The sequence below is a fragment of the Engystomops pustulosus genome, chromosome 1, assembly GCF_040894005.1.
Source record: "Engystomops pustulosus chromosome 1, aEngPut4.maternal, whole genome shotgun sequence".
NCBI classification, from domain to species: Eukaryota; Metazoa; Chordata; class Amphibia; order Anura; family Leptodactylidae; genus Engystomops; species Engystomops pustulosus.
The window spans coordinates 172581904-172594290 of NC_092411.1; the positions used below are offsets into that span (position 1 = coordinate 172581904).

The 12387-nt window shown below is 45.3% G+C and overlaps 59 pseudogenes; all 59 read right to left on the minus strand.

Annotated features, from left to right (window-relative positions):
• Positions 1-68: 68 nt before the first annotated feature.
• On the minus strand, positions 69-187 carry LOC140085654 (5S ribosomal RNA; annotated as a pseudogene).
• Positions 188-446: 259 nt separating this feature from the next.
• LOC140085665 (5S ribosomal RNA) lies at positions 447-565 on the minus strand (annotated as a pseudogene).
• Positions 566-635: 70 nt separating this feature from the next.
• Positions 636-754, minus strand: LOC140085676 (5S ribosomal RNA; annotated as a pseudogene).
• A 72-nt stretch (positions 755-826) lies between these two features.
• On the minus strand, positions 827-945 carry LOC140108261 (5S ribosomal RNA; annotated as a pseudogene).
• Positions 946-1017: 72 nt separating this feature from the next.
• Positions 1018-1136, minus strand: LOC140096253 (5S ribosomal RNA; annotated as a pseudogene).
• A 72-nt stretch (positions 1137-1208) lies between these two features.
• LOC140112459 (5S ribosomal RNA) lies at positions 1209-1327 on the minus strand (annotated as a pseudogene).
• Positions 1328-1399: 72 nt separating this feature from the next.
• LOC140111097 (5S ribosomal RNA) lies at positions 1400-1518 on the minus strand (annotated as a pseudogene).
• A 69-nt stretch (positions 1519-1587) lies between these two features.
• Positions 1588-1706, minus strand: LOC140112925 (5S ribosomal RNA; annotated as a pseudogene).
• Positions 1707-1969: 263 nt separating this feature from the next.
• On the minus strand, positions 1970-2088 carry LOC140108896 (5S ribosomal RNA; annotated as a pseudogene).
• Positions 2089-2158: 70 nt separating this feature from the next.
• LOC140103373 (5S ribosomal RNA) lies at positions 2159-2277 on the minus strand (annotated as a pseudogene).
• Positions 2278-2347: 70 nt separating this feature from the next.
• LOC140107286 (5S ribosomal RNA) lies at positions 2348-2466 on the minus strand (annotated as a pseudogene).
• A 70-nt stretch (positions 2467-2536) lies between these two features.
• On the minus strand, positions 2537-2655 carry LOC140085687 (5S ribosomal RNA; annotated as a pseudogene).
• Positions 2656-2918: 263 nt separating this feature from the next.
• LOC140096264 (5S ribosomal RNA) lies at positions 2919-3037 on the minus strand (annotated as a pseudogene).
• A 72-nt stretch (positions 3038-3109) lies between these two features.
• On the minus strand, positions 3110-3228 carry LOC140112467 (5S ribosomal RNA; annotated as a pseudogene).
• Positions 3229-3300: 72 nt separating this feature from the next.
• LOC140107730 (5S ribosomal RNA) lies at positions 3301-3419 on the minus strand (annotated as a pseudogene).
• A 69-nt stretch (positions 3420-3488) lies between these two features.
• LOC140112927 (5S ribosomal RNA) lies at positions 3489-3607 on the minus strand (annotated as a pseudogene).
• A 72-nt stretch (positions 3608-3679) lies between these two features.
• LOC140110498 (5S ribosomal RNA) lies at positions 3680-3798 on the minus strand (annotated as a pseudogene).
• A 70-nt stretch (positions 3799-3868) lies between these two features.
• Positions 3869-3987, minus strand: LOC140105168 (5S ribosomal RNA; annotated as a pseudogene).
• A 70-nt stretch (positions 3988-4057) lies between these two features.
• LOC140113156 (5S ribosomal RNA) lies at positions 4058-4176 on the minus strand (annotated as a pseudogene).
• Positions 4177-4248: 72 nt separating this feature from the next.
• On the minus strand, positions 4249-4367 carry LOC140096995 (5S ribosomal RNA; annotated as a pseudogene).
• A 70-nt stretch (positions 4368-4437) lies between these two features.
• LOC140103395 (5S ribosomal RNA) lies at positions 4438-4556 on the minus strand (annotated as a pseudogene).
• A 70-nt stretch (positions 4557-4626) lies between these two features.
• On the minus strand, positions 4627-4745 carry LOC140113150 (5S ribosomal RNA; annotated as a pseudogene).
• Positions 4746-4815: 70 nt separating this feature from the next.
• Positions 4816-4934, minus strand: LOC140085698 (5S ribosomal RNA; annotated as a pseudogene).
• Positions 4935-5004: 70 nt separating this feature from the next.
• Positions 5005-5123, minus strand: LOC140107352 (5S ribosomal RNA; annotated as a pseudogene).
• Positions 5124-5195: 72 nt separating this feature from the next.
• Positions 5196-5314, minus strand: LOC140112702 (5S ribosomal RNA; annotated as a pseudogene).
• Positions 5315-5386: 72 nt separating this feature from the next.
• LOC140113038 (5S ribosomal RNA) lies at positions 5387-5505 on the minus strand (annotated as a pseudogene).
• Positions 5506-5574: 69 nt separating this feature from the next.
• On the minus strand, positions 5575-5693 carry LOC140113001 (5S ribosomal RNA; annotated as a pseudogene).
• A 72-nt stretch (positions 5694-5765) lies between these two features.
• On the minus strand, positions 5766-5884 carry LOC140110508 (5S ribosomal RNA; annotated as a pseudogene).
• A 72-nt stretch (positions 5885-5956) lies between these two features.
• LOC140108272 (5S ribosomal RNA) lies at positions 5957-6075 on the minus strand (annotated as a pseudogene).
• Positions 6076-6147: 72 nt separating this feature from the next.
• On the minus strand, positions 6148-6266 carry LOC140096276 (5S ribosomal RNA; annotated as a pseudogene).
• A 72-nt stretch (positions 6267-6338) lies between these two features.
• Positions 6339-6457, minus strand: LOC140112475 (5S ribosomal RNA; annotated as a pseudogene).
• Positions 6458-6529: 72 nt separating this feature from the next.
• On the minus strand, positions 6530-6648 carry LOC140113144 (5S ribosomal RNA; annotated as a pseudogene).
• Positions 6649-6908: 260 nt separating this feature from the next.
• On the minus strand, positions 6909-7027 carry LOC140110519 (5S ribosomal RNA; annotated as a pseudogene).
• A 70-nt stretch (positions 7028-7097) lies between these two features.
• On the minus strand, positions 7098-7216 carry LOC140105171 (5S ribosomal RNA; annotated as a pseudogene).
• A 70-nt stretch (positions 7217-7286) lies between these two features.
• On the minus strand, positions 7287-7405 carry LOC140113157 (5S ribosomal RNA; annotated as a pseudogene).
• Positions 7406-7477: 72 nt separating this feature from the next.
• On the minus strand, positions 7478-7596 carry LOC140100608 (5S ribosomal RNA; annotated as a pseudogene).
• Positions 7597-7666: 70 nt separating this feature from the next.
• LOC140085710 (5S ribosomal RNA) lies at positions 7667-7785 on the minus strand (annotated as a pseudogene).
• A 70-nt stretch (positions 7786-7855) lies between these two features.
• Positions 7856-7974, minus strand: LOC140107297 (5S ribosomal RNA; annotated as a pseudogene).
• A 70-nt stretch (positions 7975-8044) lies between these two features.
• Positions 8045-8163, minus strand: LOC140085721 (5S ribosomal RNA; annotated as a pseudogene).
• Positions 8164-8233: 70 nt separating this feature from the next.
• Positions 8234-8352, minus strand: LOC140101238 (5S ribosomal RNA; annotated as a pseudogene).
• A 70-nt stretch (positions 8353-8422) lies between these two features.
• Positions 8423-8541, minus strand: LOC140108470 (5S ribosomal RNA; annotated as a pseudogene).
• Positions 8542-8613: 72 nt separating this feature from the next.
• On the minus strand, positions 8614-8732 carry LOC140112486 (5S ribosomal RNA; annotated as a pseudogene).
• Positions 8733-8804: 72 nt separating this feature from the next.
• On the minus strand, positions 8805-8923 carry LOC140113039 (5S ribosomal RNA; annotated as a pseudogene).
• Positions 8924-8992: 69 nt separating this feature from the next.
• On the minus strand, positions 8993-9111 carry LOC140112928 (5S ribosomal RNA; annotated as a pseudogene).
• Positions 9112-9183: 72 nt separating this feature from the next.
• LOC140110525 (5S ribosomal RNA) lies at positions 9184-9302 on the minus strand (annotated as a pseudogene).
• A 70-nt stretch (positions 9303-9372) lies between these two features.
• On the minus strand, positions 9373-9491 carry LOC140112709 (5S ribosomal RNA; annotated as a pseudogene).
• Positions 9492-9752: 261 nt separating this feature from the next.
• LOC140112999 (5S ribosomal RNA) lies at positions 9753-9871 on the minus strand (annotated as a pseudogene).
• Positions 9872-9941: 70 nt separating this feature from the next.
• Positions 9942-10060, minus strand: LOC140105176 (5S ribosomal RNA; annotated as a pseudogene).
• Positions 10061-10132: 72 nt separating this feature from the next.
• On the minus strand, positions 10133-10251 carry LOC140108907 (5S ribosomal RNA; annotated as a pseudogene).
• A 70-nt stretch (positions 10252-10321) lies between these two features.
• LOC140105394 (5S ribosomal RNA) lies at positions 10322-10440 on the minus strand (annotated as a pseudogene).
• A 70-nt stretch (positions 10441-10510) lies between these two features.
• Positions 10511-10629, minus strand: LOC140085743 (5S ribosomal RNA; annotated as a pseudogene).
• Positions 10630-10699: 70 nt separating this feature from the next.
• Positions 10700-10818, minus strand: LOC140085754 (5S ribosomal RNA; annotated as a pseudogene).
• Positions 10819-10888: 70 nt separating this feature from the next.
• LOC140085765 (5S ribosomal RNA) lies at positions 10889-11007 on the minus strand (annotated as a pseudogene).
• A 70-nt stretch (positions 11008-11077) lies between these two features.
• Positions 11078-11196, minus strand: LOC140085776 (5S ribosomal RNA; annotated as a pseudogene).
• A 72-nt stretch (positions 11197-11268) lies between these two features.
• Positions 11269-11387, minus strand: LOC140112497 (5S ribosomal RNA; annotated as a pseudogene).
• A 72-nt stretch (positions 11388-11459) lies between these two features.
• On the minus strand, positions 11460-11578 carry LOC140107741 (5S ribosomal RNA; annotated as a pseudogene).
• Positions 11579-11838: 260 nt separating this feature from the next.
• LOC140110530 (5S ribosomal RNA) lies at positions 11839-11957 on the minus strand (annotated as a pseudogene).
• A 70-nt stretch (positions 11958-12027) lies between these two features.
• Positions 12028-12146, minus strand: LOC140113168 (5S ribosomal RNA; annotated as a pseudogene).
• A 72-nt stretch (positions 12147-12218) lies between these two features.
• LOC140110538 (5S ribosomal RNA) lies at positions 12219-12337 on the minus strand (annotated as a pseudogene).
• Between the last annotated feature and the right edge of the window lie 50 nt (positions 12338-12387).

A 12387-nucleotide genomic window follows, 5' to 3' on the forward strand; every position in this document is an offset into this window, starting at 1 on the left:
CAGCTGTTCAATTTGAACCTTCTTTTACTATCTCATAGAGAAACTAACACAATTTTCAGGTTCAAAAAGGTCAACGGAACTTGGGATTCCCAGCCAGTCTCCCATGCTGGTACTTGCCAAGCCTTAAGCTGCATTGCTGCTGCGATCTGACGAGAGCAGGCACATTCAGCTTAGAATGGCCGTTGACAGCAGCTGTTCAATTTGAACCTTCTTTTACTATCTCATAGAGAAACTAACACAATTTTCAGGTTCAAAAAGGTCAACGGAACTTGGGATTCCCAGCCAGTCTCCCATGCTTGTACTTGCCAAGCCTTAAGCTGCATTGATGCTGCGATCTGACGACAGCAGGCACATTCAGCTTAGAATGGCCGTTGACAACAGCTGTTCAATTTGAACCTTCTTTTACTATCTCATAGAGAAACTAACACAATTTTCAGGTTCAAAAAGGTCAACGGAACTTGGGATTCCCAGCCAGTCTCCCATGCTGGTACTTGCCAAGCCTTAAGCTGCATTGCTGCTGCGATCTGACGAGAGCAGGCACATTCAGCTTAGAATGGCCGTTGACAGCAGCTGTTCAATTTGAACCTTCTTTTACTATCTCATAGAGAAACTAACACAATTTTCAGGTTCAAAGAGGTCAACGGAACTTGGGATTCCCAGCCAGTCTCCCATGCTGGTACTTGCCAAGCCTTAAGCTGCATTGCTGCTGCGATCTGACGAGAGCAGGCACATTCAGCTTAGAATGGCCGTTGACAGCAGCTGTTCAATTTGAACCTTCTTTTACCATCTTTGACAGAGAAACTAATACAATTTTCAGGTTCAAAAAGGGCAACGGAACTTGGGATTCCCAGCCAGTCTCCCATGCTGGTACTTGCCAAGCCTTAAGCTGCATTGCTGCTGCAATCTGATGAGAGCAGGCACATTCAGCTTAGAATGGCCGTTGACAGCAGCTGTTCAATTTGAACCTTATTTTACCATCTTTGACAGAGAAACTAACACAATTTTCAGGTTCAAAAAGGTCAACAGAACTTGGGATTCCCAGCCAGTCTCCCATGCTGGTACTTGCCAAGCCTTAAGCTGCATTGCTGCTGCGATCTGACGAGAGCAGGCACATTCAGCTTAGAATGGCCGTTGACAGCAGCAGTTCAATTTTAACCTTCTTTTACCATCTTTGACAGAGAAACTAATACAATTTTCAGGTTCAAAAAGGGCAACGGAACTTGGGATTCCCAGCCAGTCTCCCATGCTGGTACTTGCCAAGCCTTAAGCTGCATTGCTGCTGTGATCTGACGAGAGCAGGCACATTCAGCTTAGAATGGCCGTTGACAGCAGCTGTTCAATTTGAACCTTCTTTTACCATCTTTGACAGAGAAACTAACACAATTTTCAGGTTCAAAAAGGTCAACGGAACTTGGGATTCCCAGCCAGTCTCCCATTCTGGTACTTTCCAAGCCTTAAACTGCATTGCTGCTGTGATCTGACGAGAGCAGGCACATTCAGCTTAGAATAGCCGTTGACAGCGGCTGTTCAAATTGAACCTTCTTTTACTATCTCATAGCGAAACTAACACAATTTTCAGTTCAAAAAGGTCAACAGAACTTGGGATTCCCAGCCAGTCTCCCATGCTGGTACTTGCCAAGCCTTAAGCTGCATTGCTGCTGCGATCTGACAAGAGCAGGCAAATTCAGCTTAGAATGGCCGTTGACAGCAACTGTTCAATTTGAACCTTCTTTTACCATCTTTGCCAGAGAAACTAACACAGTTTTCAGGTTCAAAAAGGTCAACAGAACTTTGGATTCCCAGCCAGTCTCCCATGCTGGTACTTGTCAAGCCTTAAGCTGCATTGCTGCTGCGATCTGACGAGAGCAGGCACATGCACCTTAGAATGGCCGTTGACAGCAGCTGTTCAATTTGAACCTTCTTTTACCATCTTTGACAGAGAAACTAATACAATTTTCAGGTTCAAAAAGGTCAACGGAACTTGGGATTCCCAGCCAGACTCCCATGCTGGTACTTGCCAAGCCTTAAGCTGCATTGCTGCTGCGATCTGATGAGAGCAGGCACATTGAGCTTAGAATGGCCGTTGACAGCAGCTGTTCAATTTGAACCTTCTTTTACTATCTCATAGAGAAACTAACACAATTTTCAGGTTCAAAAAGGTCAACGGAACTTGGGATTCCCAGCCAGTCTCCCAATCTGGTACTTGCCAAACCTTAAGCTGCATTGCTGCTGCGATCTGACGAGAGCAGGCACATTCAGCTTAGAATGACCGTTGACAGCAGCTGTTCAATTTGAACCTTCTTTTACTATCTCATAGAGAAACTAACACAATTTTCAGGTTCAAAAAGGTCAACGGAACTTGGGATTCCCAGCCAGTCTCCCATGCTGGCACTTGCCAAGCCTTAAGCTGCATTGCTGCTGCGATCTGACGAGAGCAGGCACATTCAGCTTAGAATGGCCGTTGACAGCAGCTGTTCAATTTGAACCTTCTTTTACTATCTCATAGAGAAACTAACACAATTTTCAGGTTCAAAAAGGTCAACGGAACTTGGGATTCCCAGCCAGTCTCCCATGCTGGTACTTGCCAAGCCTTAAGCTGCATTGCTGCTGCGATCTGACGAGAGCAGGCACATTCAGCTTAGAATGGCCGTTGACAGCAGCTGTTCAATTTGAACCTTCTTTTACCATCTTTGACAGAGAAACTAATACAATTTTCAGGTTCAAAAAGGGCAACGGAACTTGGGATTCCTAGCCAGTCTCCCATGCTGGTACTTGCCAAGCCTTAAGCTGCATTGCTGCTGCAATCTGATGAAAGCAGACACATTCAGCTTAGAATGGCCGTTGACAGCAGCTGTTCAATTTGAACCTTATTTTACAATCTTTGACAGAGAAACTAACACAATTTTCAGGTTCAAAAAGGTCAACAGAACTTGGGATTCCCAGCCAGTCTCCCATGCTGGTACTTGCCAAGCCTTAAGCTGCATTGCTGCTGCGATCTGACGAGAGCAGGCACATTCAGCTTAGAATGGCCGTTGACAGCAGCTGTTCAATTTTAACCTTCTTTTACCATCTTTGACAGAGAAACTAATACAATTTTCAGGTTCAAAAAGGGCAACGGAACTTGGGATTCCCAGCCAGTCTCCCATGCTGGTACTTGCCAAGCCTTAAGCTGCATTGCTGCTGTGATCTGACGAGAGCAGGCACATTCAGCTTAGAATGGCCGTTGACAGCAGCTGTTCAATTTGAACCTTCTTTTACCATCTTTGACAGAGAAACTAACACAATTTTCAGGTTCAAAAAGGTCAACGGAACTTGGGATTCCCAGCCAGTCTCCCATTCTGGTACTTGCCAAGCCTTAAACTGCATTGCTGCTGTGATCTGACGAGAGCAGGCACATTCAGCTTAGAATGGCCGTTGACAGTGGCTGTTCAAATTGAACCTTCTTTTACTATCTCATAGCGAAACTAACACAATTTTCAGTTCAAAAAGGTCAACAGAACTTGGGATTCCCAGCCAGTCTCCCATGCTGGTACTTGCCAAGCCTTAAGCTGCATTGCTGCTGCGATCTGACAAGAGCAGGCAAATTCAGCTTAGAATGGCCGTTGACAGCAACTGTTCAATTTGAACCTTCTTTTACCATCTTTGCCAGAGAAACTAACACAATTTTCAGGTTCAAAAAGGTCAACAGAACTTTGGATTCCCAGCCAGTCTCCCATGCTGGTACTTGCCAAGCCTTAAGCTGCATTGCTGCTGCGATCTGACGAGAGCAGGCACATTCAGCTTAGAATGGCCGTTGACAGCAGCTGTTCAATTTGAACCTTCTTTTACTATCTCCTAGAGAAACTAACACAATTTTCAGGTTCAAAAAGGTCAATGGAACTTGGGATTCCCAACCAGTCTCCCATTCTGGTACTTGCCAAGCCTTAAGCTGCATTGCTGCTGCGATCTGACGAGAGCAGGCACATTCAGCTTAGAATGGCCGTTGACAGCAGCTGTTCAATTTGAACCTTCTTTTACTATCTCATAGAGAAACTAACACAATTTTCAGGTTCAAAAAGGTCGACGGAACTTGGGATTCCCAGCCAGTCTCCCATGCTGGTACTTGCCAAGCCTTAAGCTGCATTGCTGCTGCGATCTGACGAGAGCAGGCACATGCACCTTAGAATGGCCGTTGACAGCAGCTGTTCAATTTGAACCTTCTTTTACCATCTTTGACAGAGAAACTAATACAATTTTCAGGTTCAAAAAGGTCAACGGAACTTGGGATTCCCAGCCAGACTCCCATGCTGGTACTTGCCAAGCCTTAAGCTGCATTGCTGCTGCGATCTGATGAGAGCAGGCACATTCAGCTTAGAATGGCCGTTGACAGCAGCTGTTCAATTTGAACCTTCTTTTACTATCTCATAGAGAAACTAACACAATTTTCAGGTTCAAAAAGGTCAACGGAACTTGGGATTCCCAGCCAGTCTCCCAATCTGGTACTTGCCAAACCTTAAGCTGCATTGCTGCTGCGATCTGACGAGAGCAGGCACATTCAGCTTAGAATGACCGTTGACAGCAGCTGTTCAATTTGAACCTTCTTTTACTATCTCATAGAGAAACTAACACAATTTTCAGGTTCAAAAAGGTCAACGGAACTTGGGATTCCCAGCCAGTCTCCCATGCTGGCACTTGCCAAGCCTTAAGCTGCATTGCTGCTGCGATCTGACAAGAGCAGGCACATTCAGCTTAGAATGGCCGTTGACAGCAGCTGTTCAATTTGAACCTTCTTTTACTATCTCATAGAGAAACTAACACAATTTTCATGTTCAAAAAGGTCAACGGAACTTGGGATTCCCAGCCAGTCTCCCATGCTGGTACTTGCCAAGCCTTAAGCTGCATTGCTGCTGCGATCTGACGAGAGCAGGCACATTCAGCTTAGAATGGCCGTTGACAGCAGCTGTTCAATTTGAACCTTATTTTACTATCTCATAGAGAAACTAACACAATTTTCAGGTTCAAAAAGGTCAATGGAACTTGGGATTCCTAGCCAGTCTCCCATGCTGGTACTTGCCAAGCCTTAAGCTGCATTGCTGCTGCGATCTGACGAGAGCAGGTACATTCAGCTTAGAATGGCCGTTGACAGCAGCTGTTCAATTTTAACCTTCTTTTACCATCTTTGACAGAGAAACTAATACAATTTTCAGGTTCAAAAAGGGCAACGGAACTTGGGATTCCCAGCCAGTCTCCCATGCTGGTACTTGCCAAGCCTTAAGCTGCATTGCTGCTGTGATCTGACGAGAGCAGGAACATTCAGCTTAGAATGGCCGTTGACAGCAGCTGTTCAATTTGAACCTTCTTTTACCATCTTTGACAGAGAAACTAACACAATTTTCAGGTTCAAAAAGGTCAACGGAACTTGGGATTCCCAGCCAGTCTCCCATTCTGGTACTTGCCAAGCCTTAAACTGCATTGCTGCTGTGATCTGACGAGAGCAGACACATTCAGCTTAGAATGGCCGTTGACAGCGGCTATTCAAATTGAACCTTCTTTTACTATCTCATAGCGAAACTAACACAATTTTCAGTTCAAAAAGGTCAACAGAACTTGGGATTCCCAGCCAGTCTCCCATGCTGGTACTTGCCAAGCCTCAAGCTGCATTACTGCTGCGATCTGACAAGAGCAGGCAAATTCAGCTTAGAATGGCCGTTGACAGCAACTGTTCAATTTGAACCTTCTTTTACCATCTTTGCCAGAGAAACTAACACAATTTTCAGGTTCAAAAAGGTCAACAGAACTTTGGATTCCCAGCCAGTCTCCCATGCTGGTACTTGCCAAGCCTTAAGCTGCATTGCTGCTGCGATCTGACGAGAGCAGGCACATTCAGCTTAGAATGGCCGTTGACAGCAGCTGTTCAATTTGAACCTTCTTTTACCATCTTTGACAGAGAAACTAATACAATTTTCAGGTTCAAAAAGGGCAACGGAACTTGGGATTCCCAGCCAGTCTCCCATGCTGGTACTTGCCAAGCCTTAAGCTGCATTGCTGCTGCAATCTGATGAGAGCAGGCACATTCAGCTTAGAATGGCCGTTGACAGCAGCTGTTCAATTTGAACCTTATTTTACAATCTTTGACAGAGAAACTAACACAATTTTCAGGTTCAAAAAGGTCAACAGAACTTGGGATTCCCAGCCAGTCTCCCATGCTGGTACTTGCCAAGCCTTAAGCTGCATTGCTGCTGCGATCTGACGAGAGCAGGCACATTCAGCTTAGAATGGCCGTTGACAGCAGCTGTTCAATTTTAACCTTCTTTTACCATCTTTGACAGAGAAACTAATACAATTTTCAGGTTCAAAAAGGGCAACGGAACTTGGGATTCCCAGCCAGTCTCCCATGCTGGTACTTGCCAAGCCTTAAGCTGCATTGCTGCTGTGATCTGACGAGAGCAGGCACATTCAGCTTAGAATGGCCGTTGACAGCAGCTGTTCAATTTGAACCTTCTTTTACCATCTTTGACAGAGAAACTAACACAATTTTCAGGTTCAAAAAGGTCAACGGAACTTGGGATTCCCAGCCAGTCTCCCATTCTGGTACTTGCCATGCCTTAAACTGCATTGCTGCTGTGATCTGACGAGAGCAGGCACATTCAGCTTAGAATGGCCGTTGACAGCGGCTGTTCAAATTGAACCTTCTTTTACTATCTCATAGCGAAACTAACACAATTTTCAGTTCAAAAAGGTCAACAGAACTTAGGATTCCCAGCCAGTCTCCCATGCTGGTACTTGCCAAGCCTTAAGCTGCATTGCTGCTGCGATCTGACAAGAGCAGGCAAATTCAGCTTAGAATGGCCGTTGACAGCAACTGTTCAATTTGAACCTTCTTTTACCATCTTTGCCAGAGAAACTAACACAATTTTCAGGTTCAAAAAGGTCAACAGAACTTTGGATTCCCAGCCAGTCTCCCATGCTGGTACTTGCCAAGCCTTAAGCTGCATTGCTGCTGCGATCTGACGAGAGCAGGCACATTCAGCTTAGAATGGCCGTTGACAGCAGCTGTTCAATTTGAACCTTCTTTTACTATCTCCTAGAGAAACTAACACAATTTTCAGGTTCAAAAAGGTCAATGGAACTTGGGATTCCCAACCAGTCTCCCATTCTGGTACTTGCCAAGCCTTAAGCTGCATTGCTGCTGCGATCTGACGAGAGCAGGCACATTCAGCTTAGAATGGCCGTTGACAGCAGCTGTTCAATTTGAACCTTCTTTTACTATCTCATAGAGAAACTAACACAATTTTCAGGTTCAAAAAGGTCGACGGAACTTGGGATTCCCAGCCAGTCTCCCATGCTGGTACTTGCCAAGCCTTAAGCTGCATTGCTGCTGCGATCTGACGAGAGCAGGCACATGCACCTTAGAATGGCCGTTGACAGCAGCTGTTCAATTTGAACCTTCTTTTACCATCTTTGACAGAGAAACTAATACAATTTTCAGGTTCAAAAAGGTCAACGGAACTTGGGATTCCCAGGCAGACTCCCATGCTGGTACTTGCCAAGCCTTAAGCTGCATTGCTGCTGCGATCTGATGAGAGCAGGCACATTGAGCTTAGAATGGCCGTTGACAGCAGCTGTTCAATTTGAACCTTCTTTTACTATCTCATAGAGAAACTAACACAATTTTCAGGTTCAAAAAGGTCAACGGAACTTGGGATTCCCAGCCAGTCTCCCATGCTGGTACTTGCCAAGCCTTAAGCTGCATTGCTGCTGCGATCTGACGAGAGCAGGCACATTCAGCTTAGAATGGCCGTTGACAGCAGCTGTTCAATTTGAACCTTATTTTACTATCTCATAGAGAAACTAACACAATTTTCAGGTTCAAAAAGGTCAACGGAACTTGGGATTCCCAGCCAGTCTCCCATGCTGGCACTTGCCAAGCCTTAAGCTGCATTGCTGCTGCGATCTGACGAGAGCAGGCACATTCAGCTTAGAATGGCCGTTGACAGCAGCTGTTCAATTTGAACCTTCTTTTACTATCTCATAGAGAAACTAACACAATTTTCAGGTTCAAAAAGGTCAACGGAACTTGGGATTCCCAGCCAGTCTCCCATGCTGGTACTTGCCAAGCCTTAAGCTGCATTGCTGCTGCGATCTGACGAGAGCAGGCACATTCAGCTTAGAATGGCCGTTGACAGCAGCTGTTCAATTTGAACCTTATTTTACTATCTCATAGAGAAACTAACACAATTTTCAGGTTCAAAAAGGTCAACGGAACTTGGGATTCCTAGCCAGTCTCCCATGCTGGTACTTGCCAAGCCTTAAGCTGCATTGCTGCTGCGATCTGACGAGAGCAGGCACATTCAGCTTAGAATGGCCGTTGACAGCAGCTGTTCAATTTGAACCTTCTTTTACTATCTCATAGAGAAACTAACACAATTTTCAGGTTCAAAAAGGTCAACGGAACTTGGGATTCCTAGCCAGTTTCCCAATCTGGTACTTGCCAAGCCTTAAGCTGCATTGCTGCTGCGATCTGACGAGAGCAGGCACATTCAGCTTAGAATGGCCGTTGACAGCAGCTGTTCAATTTTAACCTTCTTTTACCATCTTTGACAGAGAAACTAATACAATTTTCAGGTTCAAAAAGGGCAACGGAACTTGGGATTCCCAGCCAGTCTCCCATGCTGGTACTTGCCAAGCCTTAAGCTGCATTGCTGCTGTGATCTGACGAGAGCAGGCACATTCAGCTTAGAATGGCCGTTGACAGCAGCTGTTCAATTTGAACCTTCTTTTACCATCTTTGACAGAGAAACTAACAAAATTTTCAGGTTCAAAAAGGTCAACGGAACTTGGGATTCCCAGCCAGTCTCCCATTCTGGTACTTGCCAAGCCTTAAACTGCATTGCTGCTGTGATCTGACGAGAGCAGACACATTCAGCTTAGAATGGCCGTTGACAGCGGCTGTTCAAATTGAACCTTCTTTTACTATCTCATAGCGAAACTAACACAATTTTCAGTTCAAAAAGGTCAACAGAACTTGGGATTCCCAGCCAGTCTCCCATGCTGGTACTTGCCAAGCCTTAAGCTGCATTGCTGCTGCGATCTGACAAGAGCAGGCAAATTCAGCTTAGAATGGCCGTTGACAGCAACTGTTCAATTTGAACCTTCTTTTACCATCTTTGCCAGAGAAACTAACACAATTTTCAGGTTAAAAAAGGTCAACAGAACTTTGGATTCCCAGCCAGTCTCCCATGCTGGTACTTGCCAAGCCTTAAGCTGCATTGCTGCTGCGATCTGACGAGAGCAGGCACATTCAGCTTAGAATGGCCGTTGACAGCAGCTGTTCAATTTGAACCTTCTTTTACTATCTCCTAGAGAAACTAACACAATTTTCAGGTTTAAAAAGGTCAATGGAACTTGGGATTCCAAACCAGTCTCCCATTCTGGTACTTGCCAAGCCTTAAGCTGCATTGCTGCTGCGATCTGACGAGAGCAGGCACATTCAGCTTAGAATGGCCGTTGACAGCAGCTGTTCAATTTGAACCTTCTTTTACTATCTCATAGAGAAACTAACACAATTTTCAGGTTCAAAAAGGTCGACGGAACTTGGTATTCCCAGCCAGTCTCGCATGCTGGTACTTGCCAAGCCTTAAGCTGCATTGCTGCTGCGATCTGACGAGAGCAGGCACATTCACCTTAGAATGGCCGTTGACAGCAGCTGTTCAATTTGAACCTTCTTTTACCATCTTTGACAGAGAAACTAATACAATTTTCAGGTTCAAAAAGGTCAACGGAACTTGGGATTCCCAGCCAGACTCCCATGCTGGTACTTGCCAAGCCTTAAGCTGCATTGCTGCTGCCATCTGACGAGAGCAGGCACATTCAGCTTAGAATGGCCGTTGACAGCAGCTGTTCAATTTGAACCTTCTTTTACTATCTCCTAGAGAAACTAACACAATTTTCAGGTTCAAAAAGGTCAATGGAACTTGGGATTCCCAACCAGTCTCCCATTCTGGTACTTGCCAAGCCTTAAGCTGCATTGCTGCTGCGATCTGACGAGAGCAGGCACATTCAGCTTAGAATGGCCGTTGACAGTAGCTGTTCAATTTGAACCTTCTTTTACCATCTTTGACAGAGAAACTAATACAATTTTCAGGTTCAAAAAGGTCAACGGAACTTGGGATTCCCAGCCAGACTCCCATGCTGGTACTTGCCAAGCCTTAAGCTGCATTGCTGCTGCGATCTGATGAGAGCAGGCACATTGAGCTTAGAATGGCCGTTGACAGCAGCTGTTCAATTTGAACCTTCTTTTACTATCTCATAGAGAAACTAACACAATTTTCAGGTTCAAAAAGGTCAACGGAACTTGGGATTCCCAGCCAGTCTCCCAATCTGGTACTTGCCAAACCTTAAGCTGCATTGCTGCTGCGATCTGACGAGAGCAGGCACATTCAGCTTAGAATGGCCGTTGACAGCAGCTGTTCAATTTGAACCTTCTTTTACTATCTCATAGAGAAACTAACACAATTTTCAGGTTCAAAAAGGTCAACGGAACTTGGGATTCCCAGCCAGTCTCCCATGCTGGTACTTGCCAAGCCTTAAGCTGCATTGCTGCTGCGATCTGACGAGAGCAGGCACATTCAGCTTAGAATGGCCGTTGACAGCAGCTGTTCAATTTGAACCTTCTTTTACTATCTCATAGAGAAAATAACACAATTTTCAGGTTCAAAAAGGTCAACGGAACTTGGGATTCCCAGCCAGTCTCCCATGCTGGTACTTGCCAAGCCTTAAGCTGCATTGCTGCTGCGATCTGACGAGAGCAGGCACATTCAGCTTAGAATGGCCGTTGACAGCAGCTGTTCAATTTGAACCTTCTTTTACTATCTCATAGAGAAACTAACACAATTTTCAGGTTCAAAAAGGTCAACGGAACTTGGGATTCCCAGCCAGTCTCCCATGCTGGTACTTGCCAAGCCTTAAGCTGCATTGCTGCTGCGATCTGACGAGAGCAGGCACATTCAGCTTAGAATGGCCGTTGACAGCAGCTGTTCAATTTGAACCTTCTTTTACTATCTCATAGAGAAACTAACACAATTTTCAGGTTCAAAGAGGTCAACGGAACTTGGGATTCCCAGCCAGTCTCCCATGCTGGTACTTGCCAAGCCTTAAGCTGCATTGCTGCTGCGATCTGACGAGAGCAGGCACATTCAGCTTAGAATGGCCGTTGACAGCAGCTGTTCAATTTTAACCTTCTTTTACCATCTTTGACAGAGAAACTAATACAATTTTCAGGTTCAAAAAGGGCAACGGAACTTGGGATTCCCAGCCAGTCTCCCATGCTGGTACTTGCCAAGCCTTAAGCTGCATTGCTGCTGTGATCTGACGAGAGCAGGCACATTCAGCTTAGAATGGCCGTTGACAGCAGCTGTTCAATTTGAACCTTCTTTTACCATCTTTGACAGAGAAACTAACACAATTTTCAGGTTCAAAAAGGTCAACGGAACTTGGGATTCCCAGCCAGTCTCCCATTCTGGTACTTGCCAAGCCTTAAACTGCATTGCTGCTGTGATCTGACGAGAGCAGGCACATTCAGCTTAGAATGGCCGTTGACAGCGGCTGTTCAAATTGAACCTTCTTTTACTATCTCATAGCGAAACGAACACAATTTTCAGTTCAAAAAGGTCAACAGAACTTGGGATTCCCAGCCAGTCTCCCATGCTGGTACTTGCCAAGCCTTAAGCTGCATTGCTGCTGCAATCTGACAAGAGCAGGCAAATTCAGCTTAGAATGGCCGTTGACAGCAACTGTTCAATTTGAACCTTCTTTTACCATCTTTGCCAGAGAAACTAACACAATTTTCAGGTTCAAAAAGGTCAACAGAACTTTGGATTCCCAGCCAGTCTCCCATGCTGGTACTTGCCAAGCCTTAAGCTGCATTGCTGCTGCGATCTGACGAGAGCAGGCACATTCAGCTTAGAATGGCCGTTGACAGCAGCTGTTCAATTTGAACCTTCTTTTACTATCTCATAGAGAAACTAACACAATTTTCAGGTTCAAAGAGGTCAACGGAACTTGGGATTCCCAGCCAGTCTCCCAATCTGGTACTTGCCAAACTTTAAGCTGCATTGCTGCTGCGATCTGACGAGAGCAGGCACATTCAGCTTAGAATGGCCGTTGACAGCAGCTGTTCAATTTGAACCTTCTTTTACCATCTTTGACAGAGAAACTAACACAATTTTCAGGTTCAAAAAGGTCAACAGAACTTTGGATTCCCAGCCAGTCTCCCATGCTGGTACTTGCCAAGCCTTAAGCTGCATTGCTGCTGCGATCTGACGAGAGCAGGCACATTCAGCTTAGAATGGCCGTTGACAGCAGCTGTTCAATTTGAACCTTCTTTTACTATCTCCTAGAGAAACTAAC